Source organism: Bos grunniens, chromosome 1 (genome assembly GCF_055505025.1).
Source record: "Bos grunniens cultivar Pamir isolate PY7600 chromosome 1, Bosgru_T2T1.0, whole genome shotgun sequence".
Taxonomy (NCBI): Eukaryota; Metazoa; Chordata; class Mammalia; order Artiodactyla; family Bovidae; genus Bos; species Bos grunniens.
The window spans coordinates 114,406,079-114,422,285 of record NC_141165.1 but is presented as its reverse complement, the minus strand read 5'-3'; positions in this window follow the sequence as shown (position 1 = coordinate 114,422,285).

The following is a 16,207-nucleotide window of genomic DNA, read 5'->3' as shown; positions in this document are numbered from 1 at the left end:
ACTTCTTTGTTTTCCAAAAGGACAATGACTAGAACCGTCTTTCCCCACCTCCTGCCTGAAACACACACACACACAAGTTATGCACAGCGATTTAAAATTAAATTTAAACAAGTTAAAATTAAAGTGGTGTGATTTCTTCCAGAATGTTATAGGTAGCCCTGGTGATAAATTATCTAAAGCAGGGGATATATCAGACAGTCCACTGGGATGCAGGTAGCAAATATCAGAACCTATTAAATCTCTAATGAGAATGAGTATATAGTTTTTAGTTTAAAATAAATATCTAAACAATAGTCATATCTACATTTGTCCTTGGGATAATCTACCAATCGTTTGTCACATACAGTATTAAAGGGGACCTAAGGAAGGAGTGAGGAGAAGGCAATGGCACCCCACTCCAGTACTCTTGCCTGGAAAATCCCATGGATGGAGGAGCCTGGTAGGCTGCAGTCCATGGGGTCGCTGAGGGTCGGACACGACTGAGCGACTTCACTTTCACTCTTCACTTTCATGCATTGGAGAAGGAAATGGCAACCCACTCCAGTGTTCTTGCCTGGAGAATCCCAGGGACGGGGGAGCCTGCCGTCTATGGGGTCGCACAGAGTCGGACACGACTGAAGTGACTCAGCAGCAGCAAGGAAGGAGTGAAAGGTGTAGAAGGCCAAGGGGTTGACAATGGCACTCTTCTTTGTTGGTTTCCTGTGTATGGTAGACCACATGTACCTGGTTCAGTGGATTTATATATCCTGGTTCTAATTTCAAACTAACACTCACAAAATGAACAGATGACTGAAAAAAACATATCCTGGCAACTAGGTGAAAGGGTGAATAATGCATACACAAATGAACAATGAGAAAACTGTAGAGATGACACTCATTTGCAAAACAAACTTGTCGGGCACATTATCAAAATATATTGAAATATCAGTTTAGCATTATGTTGTATGATTAGCATTATGCTGTATGGTTAACATAAGGACTACTATTTTTAAACTATTTCATTTTTATTTCATTGTATCAATTTATTGCAAAAGTGGCCACAAATTGTATCCATTCTGTATGCATGTTCCTTTGCAATATGGCTACAGTTACTCCCATGAAGAAGGAAAGTCTATTCTTCTATCCATTGAATCTACACTGCAGAAATAATTACACAAGGAGAGACTTAAAAAGTGGTTGTCCACTGGGGATTGTTCCCTTGCTGCTCTTTGGAACCATGAGGCCCCTGCATGTAAATAAGTCTAAGTTAGCCTGGTGGATGATGAGGTGTGGCCTAGTCCCCATAGGAGAGCCAGCTAACTTAACTTAACTGTGAAAAGTTGAGAGGTGGAGCGTCTAAGAATTTTAAGGCTGCTATCCCACAACACACTGACACACCCACGTAATTCGACTTCTAAAGAATTGTGGATGTGGCTTTCCTTACACTGAATAGACTCCAGTCAGATTCAGAGACAAACCACAAAGTTTTAAGAGTTGTACTAATGAACCATGTACTTGGGTCAAAGAAATTAGATTGCTCAAATTACAAAATATGAGTTTTATAGTAAAGGAACAAAGTCTCAGAAGACAGCCAAGAGCTTAGAAGATAGAGCTAAGAGACTTGGAGGACAATGACGCAGGGAGATGAAACTAGACTTAATCCAGAAATATTTCCCACCCCCAGAATGGGCAGACCTAGTAACAAATGTCCTATTGGATCTCAGAATTGCTGTAAACCAACGGCTGCTATGTGTTTCAGATACCTCCCCTTCGTGATGGCAGTGTTTCCTGTCCGATTCTGTCTGCCCAATCATGTATATTACTGGGTGTACTGACAAGCAATGTATGATCTAGAAAGCCACAAGCTCTGAGGAGCCTCATCTGATCTGATTTAGATGAGATGGCTGATCTGATTCCACGCTAGCCTGATGCCATAGTGAGACGAGATTTGGGGGATCTTACACGTGGATGAAATGGTAATTTTTTCTGAAGGATAGACTGCTAGATTGTAAAAGTGGCTATAATACATCGTAGCTTCTTCCACCAGGAGATGTCTATTTTTCCACCCTTTGAATCTAGACAGATATTATGACTCATTTCACCATTCATGTACAACAAAATTGATACCACACCAATATAAGGCACCTTTCATTTCATAAACAAAATGAAAAGACAACCTACAGAAGAGGAGAAAATATTTGCAAATGATGTGACCAACAAGGGCTTAACATCTAAAACAGACAACTCATAAAACTCAACAACAAAGAAATTTAAAACAAAGTTAAAAATTGGGCAGATGGCCAAAATAGACATTTCTCCAAAGAAGACATACACTCTGGGCATGTATCTGGAAAAGATGAAAACTAATTTCGAAAGATACATGCACCCTGATGTTCATAGCAGCACTATTTACAATAGCTGAGACATGGAGACAACCCAAATGCCCATCAATAAACAACCAGTTTAAGAAGATGTGATACATACACACACACACACAATGGACTATTACTCAGCCATAAAAAGAAATGAAATATTGCCATTTGTTACAACATGAATGGACCTAGAGATTATTATGGGATTTCTTTGGAAAGAATGATGCTGAAGCTGAAACTCCAGTACTTTGGTCACCTCATGTGAAGAGTTGACTCATTGGAAAAGACTCTGATGCTGGGAGGGATTGGGGGCAGGAGGAGAAGGGGACGACAGAGGATGAGATGGCTGGATGGCATCACTGACTCGATGGACGTGTCTGGGTGAACTCCAGGAGATGGTGATGAACAGGGAGGCCTGGCGTGCTGCGATTCATGGGGTCGCAAAGAGTCGGACACGACTGAGCGACTGAACTGAACTGAACTGAAGTGAAGTAAGTCAGACAAAGATATATGATATTACTTACACGTAATCTAAAAGATAATACAAATGAATATGTATATAAGCAGAAACAAACTCACAGGCATAGAAAACAAACTTATGGTTACCAAAGGAGAAAGGGAGAAGGAAGGGGAAAATTAGGAATGTGTGATTAATAGATACAAACTATGATATATCATTTAGGTAAACAACAACGATTTACTGTACAGCCCAAGGAACTATATTCAATATCTTATAACAATCTATAATGGAAAATAATCTGAAAAATCTATATGTATATATAATTGAGTCACTTTTTTGTACACTCCAAATTAATACAATATTGTAAATCAACTATACTTCGATTAAAACAAAAACAATGTAAGCTTTTAAAAATGTTTTATGTATTTTAATTGGAGGAAATTGCTTTATAATGTCATGTTGCTTTCTGCCATACATCAGCATGAATCAGCCATACATATGTCCCCTCCTTGAACTTCCCTCCCACCTTCCACCCCATCCCACCCCTCTAGATTGTCACAGTGCAACACGTTGAGCTCCTTGTTTTATACAGAAACTTCCCATTAGCTATCTGTTTTACATATGGTAAAGGCTATATTTCAATGCTACTCTCTCAATTCATCCCACCCTCTCCTGCCCCTACTGTGTCCATAAGTGTGTTCTCTATGTCTGCATCTCTATTCCTGCCTTGCAGATAGGTTCCTCAGTACCATTTTTCTAGATTCCATATATATGAATTGATATATGATATTTGAAAAACAATTTAAACTTTATGAAATAAAGCATAAGATATATTTCATGTTTCTCTGAGATGTCAAGGAAACTAAGGTATCCATAAGAACCAATATCAGAGTAAAAGTAAAAATGGGCTTCCCTGATAGCTCAGTTGGTAAAGAATCCACTTACAATGCAGGATACCCTGGTTCGATTCCTGGGTTGGGAAGATCCGCTAGAGAAGGGATAGGCTACCCACCCCAGTATTCTTGGGCTTCCCTTGTGGCTCAGTTGGTAAAGAATCCGCCTGCAATGCAGGAGACCTGGGTTCTATTCCTGGGTTGGGAAGATCCCCTGTAGGAGGGAAAAGCTACCCACTCCAGTATTCTGGCCTAGCAAATTTCATGGACTGTATAGTCTATGGGGTCACAAAGAGTCAGACACACCTGAGTGACTTTCAGAAAGTAAAAGTGGAAAACCTAAGTGGTAATCAAGAACAAAACCTAGCATTGTTCTGAGGCCATCTCCAGAAACCCTGGTGGCTTTGAGTTTCAGTTTTCATGTCTGGTTAATTCTGGTGACAGATAACAATGCTCAGGGACCTCTGAGACTGAGAGTTTAGTTGGATCACACCCTGCATTGCCTAGGCCCTGTGGACAAATAATGGCCCTCCAAAGATGTCCATGCCACTATCTCCTAAACCTGTGAGTAAATTGTTACATGGCAAACGGGAACGAAGGATGCAGCAGGAATTAAAATTGCTAATCTACTTGAAGGTAGATTATCCCAGCTTATCCAGTGGATCCAGTGTAATCACAGAGCCTTTTAAATGTGGAAGAGGGAGACAGAAGTTGGAGTCAGAAAGAGATTTGAAGATGCTATGCTGCTGACTTCAAAGACAGAGGAAAGGGCTATGACTCAAGGAATGTCCATGGCCTCTAAAAGCTGGAAGAGGCAAGAAAACAGATTCTCTCTCACAGACAGAAGCAGTGTAGCCCTGCTGATATCTTGAGTTTACCTTGATGAAACTCCAGATTTCTGACCTCCAGAACTGTGATTTTTTAAACCATGAAGTTGGTAATATTTGTTACAACAGCAACAGAAAAGTAATGCAAACCCTAAAGGGATAATATATTTCCAGAACATTTTCAAACAAGATTAAACATTTTCAAAATAGGATTGCTGTGGGGAAATTATGCCTATGGAGATGACTGAATAATTTCTATAATAAATGTTAAAAATGAAACACCAACATATTCAACCCACTCAGGAATTTAACAAACAGACTCTTAACTTATTGAATTGGATTTAATCAAATGAAAGGTGTTATTTGCCTCTGGGAAAATCAAAGCAAGTTTCTTCAAAAATTATATTTACTGAAAAAGAAAGAGCTGCATCACCATAAGCCTGAAACATGAAAATGACTTCAGTCCTTCTGCTGATTTCAAAGCCATAAGTAGAAATAGATGCCCTTGTCTGAAGTCGTTTCCTTCCTAGTCTTTCATCTGCCCTAAGCGGAAGAAGTGGGTTTTATAAGTGAAGTACAGTGGTACCTTGCTGTCTGAGGGGGATTGGCTCTAAGAGCCCAGAAGATACCGGATCTGCAGATGTTCAAGTCCTTTATATAAGACAGTCTATGATAGCCCTCTGTATAGGCAGGTGCAGAGGACCCACTAACAATGATTCTAATTTCATGGCATTCAAAATATGAATCATGAGGGTTATTTTGGGGCACACTGTACATATAGGAAATGCAACAGACCCAAAAGCTGCCAGAGTGAGAGCCCAGTACTGCTTCTGTCTCTTTTTCTTAAGGGCTACTGCTTCCAGGTGAGAAATCTTTTCATCTCCTTTAAACTCCACAGGGATTTGCTACTACAGCAGTAACCTCAGAGTTTAATATTTTCCTTTCAGAGTTCTGTCCTGTGTTTTAGAACACTTTTGCTAAAGAAAAGCTTTTATGGTGGGTGTGTGTAGTTACTTCAAAAACATTTGAAGCAAAGATAAATTAACTGACTGGGTTGAAAGGGATTCAGTGTTGGGGAGAAAGGAGCTAAAGATAGGATGCAACCAAGAGAACATAATATTGGCTTTATCCAAAGCTAAGAAACAGCAAATTGTATTCCTCCTTAATGCCCTTACCCTTCACTTCTATCCTTTGCTAAGTACTCAGGAACTAATACTGAGCCCTGGCAGCCTTATATCCTGCACAGCTAATCTGCAGAACCCTATCGGAGTGTAGTTTCTTTTTAACATCCTCACATCTCATCAAGACTCAACTGTTAAGATTTTTTCATTCTCCTGCTTCCATGCTAGCTCTTACCAGGAAGGAGCTCACAAACTAACATGTGTGCAATAGTGCACATACAAGATTCTGGTATTTTCCTTCCCACACAGAAGTGGGTGATGCCTCGGACTACTCAGTTTATCTCCTCCAGGAATCCATCCACCCAGGGAGTATCTTTTCTGTCCTTGTCAAATCAGTTTATGGAATTGACGTTGAAAGGTGGCAATAAAGGTAGAACCTGAACTATGGGAGGAGAAAGAAAAGATATTCTCTTCAAAATAAAGACAGAAAACAATTTTGGAAATTTAGAGTAAATGGAAAGTGCTAGAATGGTGCAGGTACCAGATAAGTGGGAAAAAGGTAAGAGAGTTATTACTGGGGAGGGTTAAAAAAATCAACCTTAATGCATTTCTAAACGCGTGAAAATTAAAACCCAACTCCATTTTTACACCTAATGAATATTTGATCTGTACTTTTACGAATAAGACTATACATAGACTGGTATGTGTGTGTGCTCAGTCGCTCAGTCGTGTCCAGCCCTTTGCAACCCAATGGACTGTAGCTCTGCATAAGCTGTTTGTATATTTTGGAGACTGAGCCTTTGTCAGCTACTTTGTTTGCAATTATTTTCTCCCATTCTGAGAGTTGTCTTTTCATCTTGTTTGTAGTTTGCTTTGCTGTGCAAAAGCTTTTAAATTTAATTAGGTCCTATTTGTTTATTTTTGCTTTTATTTCCATTACAATAGGAGGTGGGTCAAAGAGGATCTTGCTATGATTTAAGCCAAACAGTATTCTACTTATGTTTTCCTCTGTTTAATAGTTTCTGGCCTTACATTTGAGTCTTTAATCCATTTTGAATTTATTTTTGTGTATGGTGTTAGGAAGTGTCCTAATTACATTCTCTTACACATAGCTGTCCTTTTCCCAGTACCACTTACTGAAGAGGCTTTTTGCCATTGTGTATTCTTAACTCCTTTGTCAAAGATAAGGTGACTATAGGTGCCTGGGTTTATCTCTAGGCTTTCTATCTTGTTCCATTGGTCAATATTTCTATTTTTGTGCCAGTACCATACTTGATGACTGTAGCTTTGTAGCATAGTCTGAAGTCAGGAAGGTTGATTCCTCTAGCTCCATTTTTCTTTCTCAAGATTGCTTTGGCTATTCAGGATCTTTTGTGTTTCCATACAAATTGTGAAATTTTTCATTCTAGTTCTGTGAAAAATGCCATTGGTAATTTGATAGGAATTACATTGAATTTGTAGATTGCTTTGGGTGACTTTTCTGGTAGCTCAGCTAGTAAAAAATCCACCTGCAAGGCAGGAGACCCCAGTTAGATTCCTGGGTCTGGAAGATCTGCTGGAGAAGGGATAGGCTACCCATTCCAGTATTCTTGGGTTTCCCTTGTGGCTCAGCTGGTAAAAAGTCTACCTGCAATGCGGAAGACCTGGATTTGATCCCTGGGTTGGGAAGATCCCCTGGAGAAGGGAAAGGCCACCCACTCCAATATTCTGGCCTGAAGAATTCCAAGAACTGTATAGTCCATGGGGTTGCAAAGAGTCGGACACAACTGAGTGGCTTTCACTTTCACTTTGGGTAGTAGTGTCATTTTCAGAAGATTGATTCTTCCAATCCAAGAACATGATGTATAATGCACACACATTCACACATATGTATTAAATATATGCAGCAGGCACTGTCCTAAGCTCTTTGCAGATATTACCAGATTTAATTCTCAGCCTTATAAAGGTAGGCATTCATATCTCCATTTTGTAAATGGAGAAACTAAGCTTCACAGAAGTAAAGTTCCCTCTCAGAACTCACAGAGGTCACATAACAAGTAGCTATTAGACCCAGAAGATGAATTCATTATGCTGTCAATCCCTACTAATACTATTTCCCTTAATATGGACAGAGTAAATATTAAAAAATGAGTGGTTATATCAAGCACATGTCATCAACTCCATTTTGTACCTAAGGAAATTGGGATTTTTTTTTTTTTTTTAATTTAGCTGCTCTGCACTGCTTGCAGGATCTTAGTTCCCTCCCTAGGGATTGAGACTAGCCACCCCCCCCTCCCCCAACTCCACCTGCAGTGAAAGCTCCTACTGTTGTACTGACTACTGGGCCACCAGGGAATTTCCAAAACTGGGGTTTTAGACAAGCTAAATGAGTTATCTAAGATCACAGAGTTTGTTAGAGGCCCAAACTGGGAAAATTTTACTTCAGTCTTCTATAATTCAAGAAATCCAAAACATAGTAGTCACATAAGAAGGATAATACAATTTCTTTGTTCATCCAAGTTAGGGATAAAGTGGCTAGTATAAATGGGAAGGGTTTTCATTTTCTCCAGACAAAATATATAGACAAATTTTACTTTTTTTTTTTCCATTTTGGTTCAAAGTCATTAGCTAAAAGTTCATATTTTAATAAGGAAATGCTTGCACACTTAAACATGCATGTAGAAACTGGCATTTTAATCCTCAAAAATTTTTATATAAACGATTTCATAACAGCAAAAAAAAAAAAAGGAAGAAAAGAGAAAAACCTTCCTCACTCAAGGTTTCTTTGTTAATGAGTCAAAATAGACAAAATCTAGAAGAGTTTCATTTATGTGCTGGTCAGATCTTCACAATTTTCTTTCACTGGTAAAGGCAGCCTTTCAGCCACAGACTCTAAATGAAGTGTGGTTCTATCCTGAGCTTCTCAATATATAACCTCCTGGGAAGTACCTTGTATTGGGTTGCTAGAGGCTTTCCTGATTCAATTTTACGACTTCAATATATATAACCTTCCCCTGATGAGCTAAAGGCCATTTATAAAGTTACTGAAAACAGATCAGAATGAGCTGTTTCCTTTACTTACACCTTTTAAAGCTACCATTTTAGCAAGAATCTCCAAATTCTCTATTCATTATTCATGGGTCCTCATTATTCCGAGAAAGTGCTCATCTGTTTTCTTCTCCCTTTGTGGACTCTCCCCTTGCTCTCATGGGCCACACATGGGGTTGACCATTGTTTCTAATGACACACAACACTCAGGTCTTCTTCTCTCTTCTTTACTCCCAGCCAGTGTTGTCTACCAGTGAATGATACTCACCTCAGTGTACCATGACCTCAGAAACCTGCCACAACCACCTCCCTGCCTTCTGTTATGGTTATTCACCCTTCTGCTTCTTGTATTTGTAGAGAAGGATATCTGTGCCTCTTCTGGAGCGTGAATTTCTATTAAATTTGCTTTTGTGTCTGGAGCATGAACTCCGTAACGGCAGAGATCTGTTTTTCATCCTTGCTTCCCCTGCACTAAGATCAGGGTCTGATGTGACACAGGTGGGTCTGTAGAACTATTGGATGCAAACTGTTTGCTGGGCCAATCCACTTCACTATGTTACATTCCTTCCAAACCTGTAGGAGACAGGAAGAATAAAAGAAAAGCAGGCCCTGGCAAGGGTCGCAAAAGAAATTTATAATTATTGATAAACTGGATGCTATAAGGCGTGAATGAGACTCTTGGAACAAGTCCAGAGGGAACAGTTCATAATCTTGAAAACAAGATATGATCCTGGGGTCGTAAAACCGATCCCAGACTGTTTCTCGACTGGTGTCTCAGAGTCACATGTTTTACATATCTGGTGGAAAATCTATAGATCAGTATATTAATCTTAGTTACTGATTTGTTATGATTACTGTTTCCTATGAAACAGTATATGATTACTCAGTGGTTAATGATCACTTTGTTCTTCGGCCCCGAAGGCCACATGAGTTAGTTTAATTTTCGCATATTCTTTGATTCATGACTGAAAGTAAAATAAAGCCGGCTTGGATTCCGTTTCGGCACCTTCACTTTGGAGCGGTGTTGGTCCCCTGATCCTCGCTTTTCTCTGAATTCTTGCGTCTCGTTTCTCATTCTCTCATCGTATCGCGCTTTCGGAAACCCTGCTTGTCGAGCTGATCTCTGAACAAACCAAAGCTTCTTAGTCTAATAGAAAGAGGGAAACCTGGGATCCGTTCTCTGGTGTGCTAGATATAGGCCCTTCAGTTCAGTTCAGTTTAGTTCAGTCTCTCAGTCATGTCCGACTCTCCAAGACCCCATGAATCACAGCACGCCAGACCTCCCTGTCCATCATCAACTCTCCGAGTTCACTCAAACTCAGGTCCATCAAGTAGATGATGCCATCCAGCCAGCTCATCCTCTGTTGTCCCCTTCTCCTCCTGCCCCCAATCCTTCCTAGCATCAGAGTCTTTTCCAATGAGTCAACTCTTCACATGAGGTGGCCAAAGTACTGGAGTTTCAGCTTTAGCATCAGTCCTTCCAAAGAACACCCAGGACCGATCTTCTTTAGGATGGACTGGTTGGATCTCCTTGCAGTCCAAGGGACTCGCAAGAGTCTTCTCCAACACCACAGTTCAAAAGCATCAATTCTTCGGTGCTCAGCTTTCTTCACAGTCCAACTCTCACATCCACACATGACCACTGGAAAAACCATAGCCTTGACTAGACGGACCTTTTTGGCAAAGTAATGCCTCTGTTTTTTAATAGGCTATCTAGGTTGGTCATAACTTTCCTTCCAAGGAGTAAGCGTCTTTTAATTTCATGGCTGCAGTCACCATCTGCAGTGATTTTGGAGCCCAAAAAATAAAGTCTGACACTGTTTCCACTGTTTCCCCATCTATTTGCCATGAAGTGATGGGACCAGATGCCATGATCTTAGTTTCCTGAATGTTGAGCTTTAAGCCAAATTTTTCACTCTCCTCTTTCACTTTTATCAAGAGGCTTTTTAGTTCCTCTTCACTTTCTGCCATAAATTATTTAACCTTTCAGCATCTGTGTTCTGTGAGAGTTTTGGAAAAGTAATAAGTAGTGTATTGAAAATATATAAAGTACCTACCATTGTAACACAGTGTCACACACATTGTAACACAATGTGACACAGTTCAGTGAAGTGTGACTATTATTATAATGATTTTGTTCTTGTGGCCCCTCATGGTCACACCCCTGCTAAAAGATTGTGTGTGTGCATGTTACACACCTAGCTGGAGAGGACAACTCTCACCTGGTCAGCATGATGTGTTCTTTAGAAAATTTCCTGACCCTCACTTCCCACTGGGATCATTCATCAATCAATGCCACTATTTGATCTTGCCGTAATCCCTGTGCCCTTACTTCAGTGATAGTCATAACCTATGGAGGTTATATTTTTCTTTCTTTGTCTGGAGATTTTTTGTTCTGACATGTGTGCTACTTGTGGTGGTTTAATCACTAAGTCATGCCCGACCCTTGCAACCCCATGCATGTAGCCTGCCAGGCTCCTCTGTCCATGAAATTTCCCAGGCCAGAATACGGAAGTGGGTTGCCATTTCCTTCTCTAGGGGATCTTCTTAACCCAGGGATAGAACATGGGTCTCCTGCATTGTAGGCGGATTCTTTACTGACTGAGCCACCAGGGGAACCTGTTTGCTATTTTACACTAAAATATTCTGTACACTTATAAAAGAATCACACTTTAAAATATAGGAAATATTCTCTTTTTATAACCAGCCCTTGAGCACTCACTAAATGCTGAAACTTAAATTTTCTCATCATTAAAAATATATAGTAGCACTCTATGTGTTAATATATATCTCCCAGTCATATAAAGTGAAGAAGTTTCTTTGCTTTGAACTGAGATACTTTAGTTAAAAGCATCAATTGTTAGGAAACCTTACTTGCTTTCACAATGCAAGGAACCATCTGGACCTCCAGTAGTTTAGATGGCTTGATAACAGATCACTGATTAAATGTTGAGGGCAAGAATATGATCATTTATTGCAGCTGCCAGATCAGAGAAGAGTGTTTGTCATGAAACAGATAAGGAAGATTGAAGGTATCTTCACCAGGACCCAGCTAGTACTGAGGTCAGCAGGAATTTGGACCTAGGCCTGACTGACCAAAGCCCTCAAAGCTTGCGCCTAAAGCCCGCGATCGTTTTACCATTGCAGGATGCAGTGTGTGAATGATCCTTCTAACATGTCCAGCTGCCATCCCTCCTACCACAAAGTACAAAACCCATAACCTATTCCCCTTCTCATGCAATATAGGTAGCTCAATTTGTCACTCTACTAGCCCTACAGAAGAAAGGGAAGGCTTAAAAGAAATCATCCCCCCTAAAGAAATTTCCACCATCTCAAGAATATTTGGAGCTAATTGGAATCTAGAAAGGTAGGTGGTTTTTTGTACATCTGCAGATAACAGCGACCCTGGTAAACCATTTCCTAGAAATAATTCTTTGGTGGTTATCTGGAAGTGAGTGATTTTGTTTGGTTGTGTTTGGTTTATGGGTGGTTGGTTTAGGAAGGGATGAATAATTTTATAGTTAAGGGGTTAGGGTTAGAGTTAAACCCCCTCCTCAGGCTCGTCAGACCAGTTGGAAGAAATGAGCTTGTCAGTTTCAGACAGTTATTTTCAGGCTGTAGAAACCCTAGAAGGAATTTGAGTCAATCCATTATTTTCCAGATCTGACCTCCCTCTGCCAAACTTCTTTCTGGCTAACACTCTAATTTCCCTTGGGCTTTTCCTTCTTTAACAAGATGTCTTTGTTTTGATTTAGCCTAGGACTAGGCTGGGGTCTTATGGAGGAAAAAATTTGCATTTGAAATGAGGAAGTGAAAACAAAAAAAGGAAACAAAAAACCAATGTTGTGGCAAAGGCAGCTGTTTCCTACAGAACCTTGATAACTTGCAGCTGTTCACTGTCTTTTGGAACCAGTGGAAACTGGCTTCCGCCCTGGCCTTGCCTGCTGCTTCTCCAGCCTCCCTCACCTGTCCGACAGCTCTGACTTCCCCACTGTCATTTCCACTGCAAGGTGACATCCTGGGATACATGTATGAGCTCTGGTACAACTCAATCAGTTCTTCGCTCACTTATGAGCAAAGCTATGCTTTTCTTACAATGGCGATGACAGATGACACTTTACAAATACTCCCTCGTTTAATCCTCAGAGTTCCCCAGTGAGGAAGACTGTATTTTTATCCTCATTTCATCGAAGAGGAAAGCAAGACTTCAGCCTTGTGTCCAAGTTGCTTTTCTAACTCCAACGTCTGCTATCTGAACCAAAGGGTTTCAAAACATCTTCCTATCAGCAGAGTGCTTGTCTGGAGCAGAGATTTCCAGGCAGCCAGCTCAGAGATCCTAACTAACTGAGTAAACGTGCAGTGAAGCCCAGTAATCTGTTTTCAACAGACATCTCTGATGAAGGCAGGGTTTAAATCTTCCCAGTGAGCTTCTCCATTTTTATATACCCTTCTTGGCACAGCCCCATCACATGTCTCACTTCTGATTAATCACTCCCTCTGGTTTCTTAGAGCACATGGCTCTCATGGACAGTACAGCAGGAACCATGGTGTGTGTTAAAATTAGCTGGTTTTATTTCTGTCTCCCTCACGAGCTGGGAGCTACTTCATGTCCAGGATACTGTTTCTTTTTGGCTTCCTCTTCCTGAATTGCTCCCTCCGCTGATTTTTACATAGCTGGGTTCTCTTCATTACTGGGGCTTCAACTTAAAATTCCCTTCAGAAAACCTTTTATAATAATCTTAAGAATTTAAGTCAGAAGCCCACCACAAATTCACTGTTGTTTCACTCAGTTTTCATGTAGAGCAGAGCACAGGACTTTGCATAGTCAGTGTTGTTAGAATTCTTGATAGATTATCCAAAGGTAAATTAAGTACATTCTTAGGGCACCAGGAGAAGAGGTACCCTATTTTTCTTTTTAATAGAGGTTGGCATATAATTATATTTTTAAACTTTAGAAGTCAAGTGCCAAAAAAAAAAAAAAAAAAGGTTCTTGCTGGTCTCTTCCACTTATATTATGGCTTAGAATTATTTTTATATTGAATTATTTATTGAAAATGAGCTCTGTAGCATGTGGGGCCTTTGAGTTTCTAAAGGTTTAACCTGGCACTGGTATATATTTAATATATTTGTCTTCCAAAACATTTTGAAAATAAATTGGACAGATATTATTATCCGGTCCCATGTTGAAGAGCACACTGCTCTCCCCAAATCTTCATGTGTTCACCAACCAGGAAGCTCTCTGAACCCTATCTTGTTGGGCTTTTACAGTAGGCACGATTGATTAAGTGATTGGCCAATGGTGACTTAATTCACCCTCCAGTCTCTCCCCACTTTGGGGAGGTCTGGGAATGAATCTGAAAGTTCCATCCCTCTAACCACAGAGTCAAACACCCTCTTCCAACACCACAAGAGAAAACTGTACACATGGACATCACCAGATGGTTAACACTGAAATCAGATTGATTATATTCTTTGCAACCAAAGATGGAGAAACTCTATACAGTCAGCAAAAACAAGACTAGGAGCTGACTGTGGCTTAGGTCATGAACTCCTTATTGCCAAATTCAGATTTAAATTAAAAAAGGTAGGGAAAACCACTGGACCATTCAGGTATGACCTAAATCAAATCCCATATGATTACACAGTGGAAGTGAGAAATAGATTTAAGGGACTAGATCTGATAGACAGACTGCCTGATGAACTATGGACAGAGGTTTGTGATGTTGTACAGGAGACAGGGATCAAGACCATCCCCAAGAAAAGAAATGCAAAAAAGCAAAATGGCTGTCTGAGGAGGCCTTAAAAATAGCTGTTGAAAAAATGAGAAGTGAAAGGCAAAAGAGAAAAAGAAAGATATACCCAGTGGAATGCAGAGTTCCAAAGAGTAGCGACGAGAGATAAGAAAGCCTTCTTCAGTGATCAGTGCAAAGAAATAGAGGAAAACAATAGAATGGGAAAAACTAGAGATCTCATCAAGAAAATTAGAGATACCAAGATAGAGATACCAAGGGAACATTTCATGCAAAAATGAGCTCAATAAAGGACAGAAATGGTAGGGACTTAACAGAAGCAGAAGATATTAAGAGGTGGCAAGAATACACAGAAGAACTGTGTGAAAAAGATCTTCATGACCCAGATAATCATGATGGTGTGATCACTCACCTAGAGCCAGACATCCTGGAATGTGAAGTCAAATGGGCCTTCAGATCAGACAGGTTGCTCAGTCGTGTCCGACTCTTTTTGACCCCATGAATCGCAGCACGCCAGGCCTCCCTGTCCATCACCAACTCCCGGAGTTCACTCAAACTCACATCCATCGAGTCAGTGATGCCATCCAGCCATCTCATCCTCTGTTGTCCCCTTCTCCTCCTGCCCCCAATTCCTCCCAGCATCAGGGTCTTTTCCAGTGAATCAACTCTTTGCATGAGGTGGCCAAAGTACTGGAGTTTCAGCTTTAGCATCATTCCTTCCAAAGAAATCCCAGGGCTGATCTCCTTCAGTATGGACTGGTTGGATCTCCTTGCAGTCCAAGGGACTCTCAAGAGTCTTCTCCAACACCACAGTTCAAAAGCATCAATTCTTCGGTGCTCAGCCTTCTTCACAGTCCAACTCTCACATCCATACATGACCACAGGAAAAACTATAGCCTTGACTAGATGAACCTTTGTTGGCAAAGTAATGTCTCTGCTTTTGAATGTGCTACCTAGGTTGGTCATAACTTTCCTTCCAAGGAGTAAGCGTCTTTTAATTTCATGGCTGCAGTCACCATCTGCAGTGATTTTGGAGCCCAGAAAAATAAAGTCTGACACTGTTTCCACTGTTTCCCCATCTATTTCCCATGAAGTGGTGGGACCGGATGCCATGATTTTCGTTTTCTGAATGTTGAGGTTTAAGCCAACTTTTTCACTCTCCACTTTCACTTTCATCAAGAGGCTTTTGAGTTCCTCTTCACTTTCTGCCATAAGGGTGGTGTCCTCTGCATATCTGAGGTTATTGATATTTCTTCTGGCAATCTTGATTCCAACTTGTGTTTCTTCCAGTCCAACATTTCTCAAGATGTACTCTGCATATAAGTTAAATAAACAGGGTGACAATATACAGCCTTGACAAACTCCTTTTCCTATTTGGAACCAGTCTGTTGTTCCATGTCCAGTTCTAACTGTTGCTTCCTGACCTGCATACAAATTTCTCAAGAGGCAGATCAGGTGTTCTGGTGTTCCCATCTCTTTCAGAATTTTCCACAGTTTATTGTGATCCTAGGAAGCATCATTACAAACAAAGCTAGTGGAGGTGACGGAATTCCAGTTGAGCTATTTCAAATCCTGAAAGATGATGCTGTGAAAGTGCTGCACTCAGTATGACAGCAAATATGGAAAACTCAGCAGTGGCCACAGGACTGGAAAAGGTCAGTTTTCATTCCAATCCCTAAGAAACACAATGCCAAAGAATGCTCAAACTACCACACAATTGCACTCATCTCACATGCTAGCAAAGTAATGCTCAAAATTCTCCCAAGCCAGGCTTCAAC